Source organism: Haemaphysalis longicornis, unplaced genomic scaffold, assembly GCF_048455015.1.
Source record: "Haemaphysalis longicornis isolate Haplotype H1 unplaced genomic scaffold, Haemaphysalis longicornis Haplotype H1 scaffold_13, whole genome shotgun sequence".
NCBI classification, from domain to species: Eukaryota; Metazoa; Arthropoda; class Arachnida; order Ixodida; family Ixodidae; genus Haemaphysalis; species Haemaphysalis longicornis.
The window spans coordinates 48729830-48744180 of record NW_027526233.1 but is presented as its reverse complement, the minus strand read 5'-3'; the positions used below and the strand labels follow the sequence as shown (position 1 = coordinate 48744180).

General features: G+C 44.3%; 1 pseudogene; it reads left to right on the top strand.

The window, feature by feature from the left end:
• The first annotated feature begins 1589 nt into the window (after window positions 1–1589).
• Window positions 1590–12707, top strand: LOC144164055 (uncharacterized; annotated as a pseudogene).
• The last annotated feature ends 1644 nt before the right edge of the window (window positions 12708–14351 follow it).

Sequence of the window (14351 nt, the reverse complement as noted above, 5' to 3'; positions counted from 1 at the left end):
CACGCACGATTTGGCTCTTGCAATAGATAAGCTTAAAGTGGTTGACTATTTAGAAACAATTGTTATTTTGAATTTGCCATAACAACAGAAACTTGTGAATGACGAAGCCTGGATGTTAATTTAGTTGCGGTGTTTGCAATTGAAATTAGCTACACTTGGGATATGACTCATTTGGTTAAACATAATCGCCAGCATCCTAGCAAACACGGATTTCGTTGGGTTTTTCTTGCTCAACGCAGCTTGTTGAGTTAACACACGATTTGGCTCTAGCAATCGATAAGCTTAAAGTAACTGACTATTTTTTTGTGCGGCAAAAAAGCATTTGACGGTGTTTCATATCACCTTCTTGTTAGTACATTGCGGGCAATCAACTGAATGAACTGGTTATTGCATGGATAGCCGAGTATATCACTCTAAGACAGCAGCTCGTCGCTCTCAATGGTTGTTCATCCGGATATTTTCCCGCGACGTCAGGAATTCCCCAATGCTCGGTTGAGGGCCATCTTAAAAATGTGTTATCGTCAACTTTACAAGAAAACCTTCATTCCAATTGAATGCGTATACAGTAAATTACACTGCTTTAGGAACGGCCGGGGAATATAAATAACGAGGAGTTTATTTAACGAGTTCTTAGAGAAGTAGGCACGTTCACAACATAAAAGTTACGGCTGCACGTGTTTTCGGCTTGCCGAGATAAAATTTCAGCGAACCTCCACCTAACTTAAAAGAACAGCCGTATTTCACTCATGTGGGCAGCACTGCCGCAGTGTGTCGGAACGGAACGAAAACGAAAAACTAGAAACGAAAAAAAGGATAGTTTTGACCGGAACGAAAACGTAACCAAAACGTTATATATTATTTCGTTCCGGAGTGAAACCAAAATATTTTTAATGGTTTTCCGTTCACGGGAAATGTCTGCACGGTCCGAAGAAATGTACGGTCAAGGCAACGTTGTCGCCCTTTGTACGTCCACATCGCGTCGCTAGCACCATCATGTTGAATTCTGGCAGTATCATTTGCCTTGTCAACAGTGCGGTGGAATGGTGTCTGCACCATTGACAGCGTGCAAAATAGTTACTGCGCATGCGCGAGCAAGTTTATTTTCCACCAGATAGCTTCGACCATAGACTAGCAGGCAAACTACTTTTTTTTTCCATTGACCACTACTGCCTGCCTTTTTTTATTTCGTTTTTCCTGTTCGGTGGAACATGCAAAGAGGAGGCGTGACACTCATGCAGTGTGTTTCGTTACCGACGTTGTTACTGTCTCGTCGGCTGACGCGCGACGATAAGAGCGTACACAACGATCGGTTGCTGGAAATCAAGTCCTTTTATTAAGCGAAGAGAAATCTTGAACCCCTCCCCCCCCGTCCCCGATGGCGCGGCGACGCAGGCTTGGAACACGCTATCTCACGCGCCATACATCCGGTTGGTCTGGTAACGCGAACCGCTCGAGCAAGCGTGAGAAAGGCACCTTCAGCGAGCCGTGAAGTGCGCGTCCACTACGTTTTTACGACTGACTCCAAGCGAACACTGCTGATGTTCGCCAACCTCCCAAGTGCCTCGTAACAACGTTTGCAGCTAGTTCAGATGGGACGCGACTGAACAAATCGCGCTCGACGGTATTTCAAGTATGACAGCGTCTCAAAGACATCGACATGCCAGATTGAGGACTGCCAGCACGTTGTGTCGGGCGACCATGGTGGGAACCTCGAGCGTCATTTGGAGCTACACCACAAGGAAGTGTACGACAACATTCAGGCCGACAAAGCCCACTCAACAAAGCGTGTTGCGTCGGACGAGGCGGAAGGCTCTCCTGCGGCAAAGCATAGGCAACTGGATATACGGAACATGTTTAAACCCATTTCACCGAAGTGTGTTTCGCTAGAAATACCAGAGGAAATCATCATGAATAGCTGCGTTGAACTAGTCACAAGAAACGGTCGGCCATATCGGCTAATTGATGACTCAGGCTTTCGGAAAATAATCGATCCGGTCCTAAAAGCGCTCAATGCAAGCGAGCCATCACAGCAGACACTGTAAAGGAGAGGGTCCAGGAAGAAGCAAAAAGCAAGCGAGAAGAAATTTCGCAGTCGCTGAAAAATCGGATGTTTTCTTTAAAAATGGGCAGTGTGTCGCGACTTGACAGGGCTCTGGTTGGCGTCAACGCACAGTATGCCGAAAATGGAAAACTAATTCTTCAACTTCTGGCCATGAAGAAGCTTTACGCAAGGCACACTGCAGAGCATTTGACATCACAGGTGAAAAACACTCTGTCTCCCTACGACCTCAGTGTCACCCAGGTGTACAGTGTCACAACTGACAACGGTGCAAACATGCTATAAAGGCTGCTCGCCTTCTCAGTGAAACAGACAATGAAACCGACGCTTCCAGTTCAGACGAGGATGACGATAGCGGCTACCCTGAATTTCGGTATTGCGGCTCTCTGCTGGACGATTCAGGAGACGCCGAGTGCCTTGGTCTTGATGGAGCCGATTTTAAGTTAGGCGTCAGGTGTGCTGCGCACACGCTGCAACTGGCAGTCAGCGATGCTCTTAAGGACTCCGGTTCAAACACCGTCGTTGCACAGTGTCGCGCACATGTGAAGAAACTGCGCGTACAAAGTGCAATGGGCTTGATAAGAAAGCTAGGGCTAAGGAAGCCTGTTACTGTTATTTATTTATTGATTTATTTATTTATTTAGGTACCCTAAGGGCCAGGGCGGGCATTACATAGGCGAGATTGAGGCATAACACACTAATAATACAATTATATAAAAAAAGAATATTGTGTGAACAGAATAGCAAGAAAAATTGCAAGAATAGCAAGAAGAATTGCACTCCGAAATCGCACAGTACAACGCTAAACAAAACTATGAAACAAACAATAACAAGCGATATAATGTCATACAGGGAAGAACCAATATGTTTACAACATAGCAGACACAATGAAATTAAAGTTAGATATTGCTTTCAGTCGTTAAAAAGGAGAGAAGTGCTGTTTGAAAAGAAGAAGCGTGTGTTGGTGTGGCTAGGTTTGCAGGTAAAGAATTCCATTCGTTTATGGCCAATACAGGAGGAGAATTCTGAAATTTTTTTGTGCGGTCAAAAATGGGATTAAATTTGTAAGCATGATCTACGCGTGCCGAAGTATATGGTGCCGGAACGATAAACCGAGGCAGCACAGGACTGTTCGGCCTAAAACAGGCCGGTGTACTTTGGCCGGTGATTTTTTGTCCAGCCGTTTTCCGGTAGCCATGTTTGGCCCATGTCCAAATGTGGGCCTTTTGGCCGTATACGGCCGTACTCCAATTGCTGTCCAACGGCCAGTGTCCGTCGGCCAGTCGACCGGCTTACGGTCATACGGCCAGATTCTAGCCGTAGGGCTCCGGCCATTCCAAAGCCACCCGTGTACGGCCGAAGTACGGCCGCCGGTGGACAGCCGAAATGCGGTCGTCGGACTCCAGCCGGACTAAAGCTACCGGAAATACGGCCGTGCCACGGGCATTGGAGTTCAGCCACAGTACGTAAACTGTACTGAGGCCGGTCACTGCATGTCGCGTAAACAGATGACTCAATCGCGCAGTGCAGAAGCAGCACAAACCCAGCATTTTGGGTCCAATGCAGCCACATCAAAGTGAGCTCACGCGCAACCACCAGCCGTCAAGCTTTCAGCGCAGAATTGCTTAATTACCAGCCTCAGTTGACAGCAAAATTCATTTATTAAACAGTGCTTACAAATTGTGGTTCCTTTAATTGCTGTACCTCTTTTACTGCCGAACACAGAAAATATTCAGTTCTTTGTAGAGCTTGAATAGATAGATGTATTGTCTAGGTCCTGATACCCTCGGTGGGGTGGCTTACCTGTAATGAACGGGGAAAAAGGAGGGGGGAGGGGCGGCAGAGGGCGCATACTTTAGTGGGTTGAATTTCAGAGAGATAAATGGCGCCGCTTTTAGCCAATTTCTTTTAGGGCAATCTTCCGGAACACTTTCATGCTATGACTACATAAACAATTTTTATAACAGTTGCTTGACCAATTTTGATGTATATAAAACCGGCTTGATTCCTTTACGAAGCGTTTTGGTTCTCAACAAAACACTCAGGAGCATTTAATATAACTCCTTCACAAAAAAGTATGTCCAGTTTTTGCCCTTTTTTCTTGCAAAGACGTTTTCTACTCGATCAACTCTTCTGATGATCTTGCGTAGGGCTGATCCTAAGAAGGAGCGAACAGGTACTATCATTTTCAATCTATTTTAATGTATACGCCCACACCACTTATTAGTCCAAAAAAACTTAATTTTCTTCTAATGTCATACTACGTTAAAAAAATTCTAGAAGCGTTGCGAATGACGCCCTGCTTCAGGTGGCTGCAGTTGTATCCCTCTGTGTTCACGCAAGGAAATGCGTAAAATTAGAGTTACATAATTTGTTTCAAACGAATAACACAGCAATGGTAGCATGCATACAGGAAACCTTGCATACTGCAACGACTAGGGCAATAAATATTTTATTGGTCAAGGTTGAATGCGTAGGGTTCTCGACCCGTCGGAGGCAAACTAGCGCCTCTGGAAGTTTATTTATTTATTTATTTATTTATTGTTTTATTTATTTATTTATTTATTTATTTATTTATTTATTTATTTATTTATTTATTTATTTATTGTTTTATTTATTTATTTATTTATTTGATGCCTGCTTGCCCTTGCATGCATTACAGAAGGAAGATACATAACAGTAAGCACTAAATATGAGACAAAATAACAAAATAATTCTACAAACCGCGCTGAAAATCGTCAATATAAACAGTTAATGCAATCATACGTGGAAGTTAATTACACTGCAGTATCGATGTAAAATAAAAGGAATCGCCCAAGGCGTCACCTTTAAGGAAAGTTAATAATTTGCTTTAGGCTAGCGGTCCCACTCTGCGATATGTAGAATGGCGCTTGGACATACTTCTCCCCTTCTACTCCAGTTTTCGAATGATAGATATTACGAAAAAAGTTCAGCCTGTAGTTTCGTCTGTGGTCTTTCACGTCCTGCCGTTTCAGTTTACTTTTACTTTCTCTCATGCTAAGTTGAGCGTGCCAATTACCTAATACGAATCGCACTGACATATTCTGTGTGTTTTCGAGCGTATCAACCAGTTCTTTGGTGTGGGGATCCCCGAAAACCCATGCGTACTCCAAGACTGAGCGAACATGAGTGAAATACGGTTGTTCTTTTTAGTTAGATGGAGGTTCACTGAAATTTCGTATCAGAAGGCCAAAAACATATGCAGCCGTAACTTTTATGGTGTGAACCTGCCTATTTAACCTCTAACCACTGCCTAAATAAACTCCTAGGTATTTATATTCCTTGGCAGTTGTCACAGCAGCATAATTTACGGTATACGTATTCAATTGGAATGAAGGTTTTCTTGTAAAGGTGCCGTTAACACACTGTTTAACTTCCAAAAAACTTTTCTGAATCAGCACATCAGGATATTATTAAATTCGAATAAAGCTACAGGTATACGGAATCACGTCCATTCGCTATAGTCCAGTAAACTACACAGTACTTTTGAACAAAGCTATAGGGCCAATAGTAATAACAATGCAAAAACCGATTCATTCAGTTGATAGGATGAAATGTACTACGCAGAAGGTGATATGGAACACCAACATTTGCTTTTTTGCAGTCCAAGAATATACAGTCAACCACTTTAAGCTTATCTATTGCAAGAGCCAAATCGTGCGTGAACTCAACAATCTGCGTTGAGCAAGAAAATCCTGACAAAATCCGTGTTTGCTAGGATGCTGGCGATTATGTTTAACCCAATGAGTCATAACCCAAGAGTAGCTAAGCTCACCTTCAAATATCGGAACTAAATTAACAGCTAGGCTTCGTCAGTGACAAGGCTCTGTTGTTATCGCAAATTTAAAATAATTTTTTTTTCTAAATAGGCAGTCGTAAAATCCCATGAAGTAACATAGTGCAGGCCATGAAGTATATCCTACCAATGCACGAGCGAGTCTCTTCTACGTTTATCACCAACAACATAGTGCAACATTGCTTGTCGCTAATTAATTGTAAGCAGAATAACTTGCGCTTTTGCTCGCACTTGCCTTTCTTTGGTGGGGAGTCCTTGACATGGTGGCGGTTTAGCTCCTGCGTGGTAGCCGCTTGCTCGACGGCCTTGAAAGCCAGTTATTTTGTTGAACCATCTCCATCTCGGATCGGACATCTCTGCCGGGTCGATGTCTCCAATGCTTTCCATTTCTTGAGGGGGCGAATAGCCTCGAGCTGATGCGTTGACGAAGCCGGCGGCAGAAGCGTGGTAGCGGCGATGACTGGCGAGGCTTAGCTCACCCGTCGGTGTGGCACAGTCTTCTTGTGGCAATAAATGACATTTCGATGGCCGAAAAGGTTCCCTGGTAATGTCCAGTGAGTCCTTGCACCTTGCCCGTTCACCGAGAACACTCATTACTGTTGGACAAACGATGTTCGTTCATTTAAAACGTGGAAACACGGAGCGTATGAAAAACGCGTCCCCGTCGTTCGGCTCCCTAACGGCTTTTTCTCCCCCCAGGAATAAACCGGTCGGTCTCCTTCCAAACACGTCTGTGCATGAATTCTCGGCGCCCAGGCGCGTGCCTTTGTTCGGCTGTATGCCATTTGCCGAAAAAATGACGTATAACCAGATACCTAACGTAGGCCGCTCTCCTCTTAAACACCGGTTGCCAAGTATTCTGTGGCAATTCGATTGCCGTAATTCGGCCGAGGACAGCTAACCGAATGAGAAACGTATATTCTGGGGCCGTACGTCAGCCGTTATCCTTCATAACACTGGTTGCCCGAAAAAAACCAATATTCTACCGCCGGACGCGCGGTTCACCGTTGACCCAGGCGGCACAGAAAGTGTGCCCCAAGACCGGCCCGTCTATGGCCGCTTTCTGGCATGTCCGGCCAGCATCCAGGTTCTGGCAGCCACTGATCATGCGTTGAACGGCCAACATTCGGCAACTAGCGCTTCGGCATTTTTCCGTCCGCCCCTGTCCGGACGCACAACGGCAGCTAACCGGCTGCCAGATATTCAGTTCTCCTACGGCTGCCGATGTTGAGCAAGAGAACGGCCGAAGTACGGCCTTAGGGCATCCGTTTTCTCTTCGGGAAACGGTAATCGGCCGAAGCACGGCAAGCAACCGGCCACAGAATATGCGTATTCTTGCGGCAGTTGGTGTTCGAAAGGAGACCGGCCGGAGCGCGGCTGCCGTGCATTCGTTGTTTCAACGGTGAACCGCGCGTCCGGCGGACGTACGGCCCCAGAATATACGTTTTGCATTCGGGTAGCTGTCCTCGGCCGAATTACGGCAAGGGAATGGCCACAGAATATTTGGCAACCGGTGTTCAAGAGGAGACCGGCCTAAGTAAGGTATCTGGTTATACGTCCTTTTTTCGGCAAACGGCATCCAGCCGAACAACGGCTCGCTCCTGGGCGCCGAGAATTCACGCACAGACGGGTTTGGAAGGAGACCGACCGGTTTTTTCCTGGGGTGACAAAAAGCCGTTAGGGAGCCGAACGACGGCGACGCGTTTTCCATCCGCTCCGTGTTTCTACGTTTTAAATGAACGAACATCGTTTGTCAAACAGTAATGAGTGTTCTCGGTGAACGGGCAAGGTGCAAGGACTCACTGGACATCAGCAGGGAACCTTTTAGGCCATCGAAATGTCATTTATTGCCACAAGAAGACTGTGCCACGCCGACGGGTGAGCTACGCCTCGCCAGTCATCGCCGCTACCACGCTTCTGCCTCCGGCTTCGTCGACGCATCATCTCGAGGCTACTCGCCCGCTCAAGAAATGGAGAGCATTGGAGACATCGATCCGCCAGAGATGTCCGATCCGAGATGGAGATGGTTCACCAAAATAACTGACCTTCAAGGGCGTCGAGCAAGCGGCAACCACGCAGGAGCTAAACCGCCACCATGTCAAGGACTCCCCACCAAAGAAAGGCAAGTGCGAGCAAAAGCGCAAGTTATATGCTTACAATTAAACTGCGACAAGCAATGTTGCACTATGTTGTTGGTGATAAACGTAGAAGAGACTCGCTCGTGCATTGGTAGGATCAACTTCATGCCCTGCACTACGTTACTTCAGGAGATTTTACGACTGCATATTTAGAAAAAAAAAATATTTTAAATTTGCCATAACAACACAGCCTTGTCACTGACGAAGCCTAGCTGCTAATTTAGTTCCGATGTTTGAAGGTGAGCTTAGCTACTCTTGGGATATGACTCATTTGGGTAACCATAATCGCCAGCATCCTAGCAAACACGGATTTTGTCAGGATTTTCTTGCTCAACGCAGATTGTTGAGTTCACGCACGATTTGGCTCTTGCAATAGATAAGCTTAAAGTGGTTGACTGTATATTCTTGGACTGCAGAAAAGCAAATGATGGTGTTGCATATCACCTTCTGCGTAGTACATTTCATCCTATGAACTGAATGAATCGGTTTTTGCATTGTTAATACTATTGGCCCTATAGCTTTGTTAAAAAGTACTGTGTAGTTAACCGGACTATAGCGAATGAACGTGATTCCGTATACCTGCAGCTTTATTCACATTTAATAACATCCTGGTGTGCTGATTCAGAAAAGTTTTTGGATGTTAAACAGTGTGTTAACGGCACCTTTACAAGAAAACCTTCATTCCAATTGGATACGTATACCGTAAATTATGCTGCTGTGACAACGGCCGAGGAATGTAAATATCTAGGAGTTTATTTAGGGAGTGGTTAGAGGTTAAATAGGCAGGCTCACACCATAAAAGTTACGGCTGCATATGTTTTTGGCTTTCTGAGACGAAATTTCTGTGAACCTCCATCTAACTGAAAAGAACAACCGTATTTCACTCATGTGTGCTCAATCTTGGAGTACGCATGTGTTTTCGTGGATCCCTACACCAAAGAGCTCGTTGATACGCTCGAAAACATACAGAATATGTCAGTGCAATTCGTATTAGGTAATTGGCACGCTCAACTTAGCATGAGAAAGTAAAAGTAAAGTGAAATAGCAGGACGTGAAAGATCACAGACGAAACCACAGGTTTAACTTTTTTCGTAATATCTATCATTCGAAAACTGTTGTAGAAGGGGAGAAGTATGTCCAAGCGCCATTCTACATATACTGCAGTGTAATTATGTTCGACGTATGATTGCATTAACTGTTCATATTGACGATTTTCAGCGTGCTTTGTAGAATTATTTTGTTATTTTGTCTCATATTTAATGCTTAGTGTTATGTATCTCCCTTCTGTAATGCATGCAAAGGAAAGCAAGCATCAAATAAATAAATAAATAAATAAATAAATAAATAAACAAACGAACAAACAAACAAATAAATAAATAAAAAATAAACAAGCAAATAAATAAAACAATGAATAAATACATAAATAAAAATAAATAAATAAACAAACAAATAAATAAATAAATAAATAAATAAACTTCCAGAGGCGCACGTTTGCCTCCGACGGGTTGAGAACCCTACGCATTCAACCTTGACCAATAAAATATTTATTGCCCTATTCGTTGTAGTATTCAAGGTTTCCTGTATACATGCTACCATTGCTATGTTATTGGTTTGAAACAAATTATGTAACTCTAATTTTACGCCTTTCCTTGCGTGAACACAAAGGGATACAACTGCAGCCACCTGAAGCACGGCGTCATTCGCGACGCGTCTAGAATTTTTTGAACGTAGTATGACATTAGAAGAAAGTTAAGCTCTTTTGGACTATTAAATGGTGTGGACGTATACTCATGAAAACAACATTAAAATAGATTGAAAATGAAAGTACCTGTTTGCTCCTTCTTAGGATCAGCCTCCTTCATAAGATCATCAGAAAAGTTGATCGAGTAGGAAATGTCTTTGCAAGAAAAATGGGCAAAAACTGGACATACTTTTTTTGCGAAGGAGCTATATTAAATGCTCCTGAGTGTTTTGTTGAGAACCAAAACGCTTCGTAAAGGCATTCACGCCGGTTTTATATACATCAAAATTGGTCAAGCAACTGTTATAAAAATAGTTTATGTAGTCATAGCATGAAAGTGTTCCGGAATATTGCCCTAAAAGAAATTGGCTAAAAGCGGCGCAATTTATCTCTCTGAAATTCAACCCACTAAAGTATGCACCCTCCCCCCCCTCCTCTTTCCCCGTTTATTACAGGTAAGCCGCCCCACAGAGGATATCAGGACCTGGACAATACAACTATTCAAGCTCTACAAAGGACTGAATATTTTCTGTGTTCGGCAGTAAATGAGGCACAGCAATTAAAGGAACGACAATTTGTGAGCACTGTTTCATAAATGAATTTTGCTGTCAACTGAGGCTGGTAATTAAGCAAGGCTGCGCTGAAAGCTTGACGGCTGGTGGTTGCGCGCGAGCTCACTTTGATGTGGCTGCATTGGACCCAAAATGCTGGGTTCGTGCTGCTTCTGCACTGCGCGAATGAGTCATCTGCTTGCGCGACATGCAGTGACCGGCCTCAGTACAGCTAACGTACTGTGGCTGAACTCCAATGCCCGTAGCACGGCCGTATTTCCGGCAGCTGTAGTCCGGCTGGAGTTCGACGACCGCATCTCGGCTGTCCTCCGGCGGACGTACTTCGGCCGTACACGGGTGGCTTTGGAATGGCCGGAGCCCTACGGCTGGAATCTGGCCGTATGACCGTAAGCCGGTCGACTGGCCGACGGACACTGGCCGTTGCACAGCCATGGGAGTACGGCCGTATACGGCCAAAAGGCCCACATTTGGACATGGGCCGAACATGGCTGCCAGAAAACGGCCGGACAGAAAATCACCGGCCAAAGTACACCGGCCGGTTTTAGGCCGAACCGTCCTGTGCTGCCTGGGGAAACAACGAATGCACGGCAGCCGCGCTCCGGCCGGTCTCCTTTCGAGCACCAACTGCTGCAAGAATACGCATATTCTGTGGCCGGTCGCTTGCCGTGGTTCGGGCGATTACCGCTTCCCGAAGAAAAAACGGATGCCCTAAAGCCGTACTTCGGCCGTTCTCTTTCTCAACATCGGCAGCCGTAAGAGAACTGAATATCTGGCAGCCGGTTAGCTGCCGTTTTGCGTCCGGACACGGGCGGACGGAAAAATACCGAAGTGCTGGTTGCCGAATGTTGGCCGTTCAACGCATGATCAGTGGCTGCCAGAACCTGGATGCTGGCCGGACATGCCAGAAAGCGGCCATAGACGGGCCGGTCTTGGGGCACACTTTCTGTGCCGCCTGGGAATTTGCGAGCGAAGGCAGATGCGTTATGGCACAGTGCATGGGAAAAAGATAACCTTGAAAATTGCCTGCGCAGGGTGAGAGGGGGAAGATTTAGTTGCTCTTTCAAGGCAGAAACGGTTTGGTATCGCGAGTATGAAGACATAATAAATGGAGCGGCTTTGTTTTGCACTGATTCAATTGTGTTATTAGGTCCAATTTGGTGAGGATGCCGTATTATTGGTGCGTATTCGAGAGAAGGGCGAATCAGGGTATTATACGCCTGAAGCTTCGTGACAGAATTAGCCAGATGAAGGTGACGTTTAAGCAATCCCAGCTTTTTAAACGCCTTCGAAGTGATTTTTTCCATGTGGGGACCCCAGTTTATCTCGGAGGTCATAGTTACGCCTAGGTATTTAAAGAATGAAACCGTCTGAATTTCGGAGTCATTTATTAGATAAATATAACTATCTGATCTAGTTACGGAAGAAAATCGGACGTGTTTAGTTTGTTCTACGTTTATTTGCATTTGACATTTTTGGCACCATTTAGTTAGTGTTTATAAGTCAAGCTGAAGGGCACTAACATTATGGATTGCCCGACAAGCTGGATGTCGACATTGAACATGTTGACCGGGTTCGTTGAACTGAAGGACTTCGCTAAAGACTTCCTTTCACGCGAACAGACCGCAAGTTGGACTGACAGCATATGTGAAAAATTAGAAGGGCTGATCCAATCCCTTCAGCCAGCACAAGAAGCCACGAAGGTGCTTCAGACAGAACAACTGACAACCGGAGATTTCTATGGTGCTTGGCTGACGTGTTCCATGAAGACATTAGCGATACCGTCGCCACTGGCACAGGCCCTGGTTCAGTCCATGAAGAAACGAGAACGAAATCTCTGCAGTACGAATATCTTTTGTGCTGCATTGTACATGGACCACCGCTATCGCCTTCTGCTGACACCTGATCAAAAATATCAAGCGAGGATGCATCTGTGCAAACCCTGGAAGCGAATCACAGCCTTCACACGCCTTCAGCCGAAGCAATGTATCGGCTGCATTTCAGAGAGAACCGCTGCGCCCACTTCTGAAGAACAGGAGGACGCCCTCGAAGCGTTTCTGAAAACGAAGGAAGCTGAGGCTGGAACTGAATCGCGTTTGACAAGTAAGCCAGGATTATCGGACATGGAACTTTTGCTAGAAATGCTGGACAAAGAGCCGTGCCTTCAAAGAAGCACAAATATGTTGAAATTTTGGAAAGAGCGCAAAGAGCGGCAACCGGGGCTATACATGTCAGCACAAGTGGCCCTTGTGTGCCAGCCACACACGTCAGTGCGGAGAGGGCATTTTCTGCACTGGAGTTGGTTTTGTCGGATCAACGTTCTCGCTTGTCGGAGAGTACACTCGATGATCTGCTGATTCTGAAATCGTGCTCACTTCCTTAAAAATAATGCGGGATTCAAAAAGGAGCAAAAATAAATACTAAGTTTTTGTTGTTACTTTTCTTCGAAGTTTCTTGCAGAGTCCCTCTTAATCATATGGTAGTTTTGGGAAGTAAACACCCAATTATGACGTTCCTAAATAATTATTTATCAATTATTATTATATAAATTTTATTAAGTATTCTATTACTGTTTATTTTATAAAAATATGCCTTACGAACCGTTACGGAACGTTTTTTTTTCGTTCCGGAACAGAAACGGAGCGGAATTTTTTTCTGGGGAACGAAACAAAAAACGGAACGAAAAACATTTCGTTCCGACACCCTGTGTGCGCTCAATGTAGGAGTACGCATGTGTTTTCTCGGATCCCTACAGCAAAGAGCTGGTTGTTACGCTCGAAAACATACCGAATAGGGCAGTGCGATTCGTATTAGGTATTGGCACTGTCAACTTAGAAGGAGGGAAAGTAAAAGTAAACTTAAATGGTAAGACGGGAAAGATCATGGACGAACCCTGAGGATGAAATTTTTTCGTAATATCTATCATTGGAAAACTGGAATAGAAGGGGAGAAGTATATCCAAGCGCCATTCTACATATCCCAAAGTGGGATCGCTAGCTTGAAGCAAATTATTAAGTTTCCTTTAAGGTGACTTCTTGCGTGATTGATTTTATTTTAGATCAAGATGAGAGTGTAATTATCTTCCACGTATGATTTTACCCAGTTTATAATGACGATTTTCACCGCGCTTCGTAGAATTATTTTGTTAATGGTCTCATATTTGATGCTTAGTGTTATGTATGTCCCTGTTGTAATGCATGCAGGGGCAAGCAGGTATCAAATAAATAAATAAATAAATAAATAAATAAATAAATAAATAAATAAATAAATAAATAAACAAATAAATAAAATAACTGAACAAATAATAAATAAATAAATAAACTTGCGGAGCCGCAAGTTCGCCTCCGACGGCGGTTTGAGAACCCTAAGCATTCTACCTTGACCAATAAAATATTTATTGCCCTATTCGTTGCGGTATGCAAGGTTTCCTGTATGCATGCTACCATCGCTATGTTATTGGTTTGGAACAAATTATGTAACTGTAATTTTACGCCTTTCCTTGCGTGAACACAGAGGGATACAACTGCAGCCACCTGAAGCGGGGCGTCATTCGCAACACGTCTAGAATTTTCTTAACGTAGTACGACTTTAGAGGAAAATTAAGTTCTATTGGACTATTAAGGAGTGTGCACGTAACTCATGAAAATAGCATAAAAAATATATTGAAACTTAAAGTACTTTTTTCACCTCTTCTAGGATCAGCCCTGTGAAGGATAATCAGAAAAGTTGATCGAGTAGAAAATTTCTTTGCAAGAAAAATGGGCAAATACTGGAGATACTTTTTGTGTGAAGTAACGTTTATTGAATGCTGCTGAGTGTGTTGTGGAGTACCGAACCGCTTCGTAAAGACATTCGCACCGGTTTTATATACAAAAAAACTGGTCAACCAGCTGTTGTAAAAATAGTTGATTTTGTCAAGGCATGAAAGTGTTGTCTTAAAAGAAACTGCCTGAAAGTGGCACTTTCATCTTTGTGAAATTCAACCCACTAAATTATGCGGCTTCCGCCCCCCCTTATCCTTCCTTGT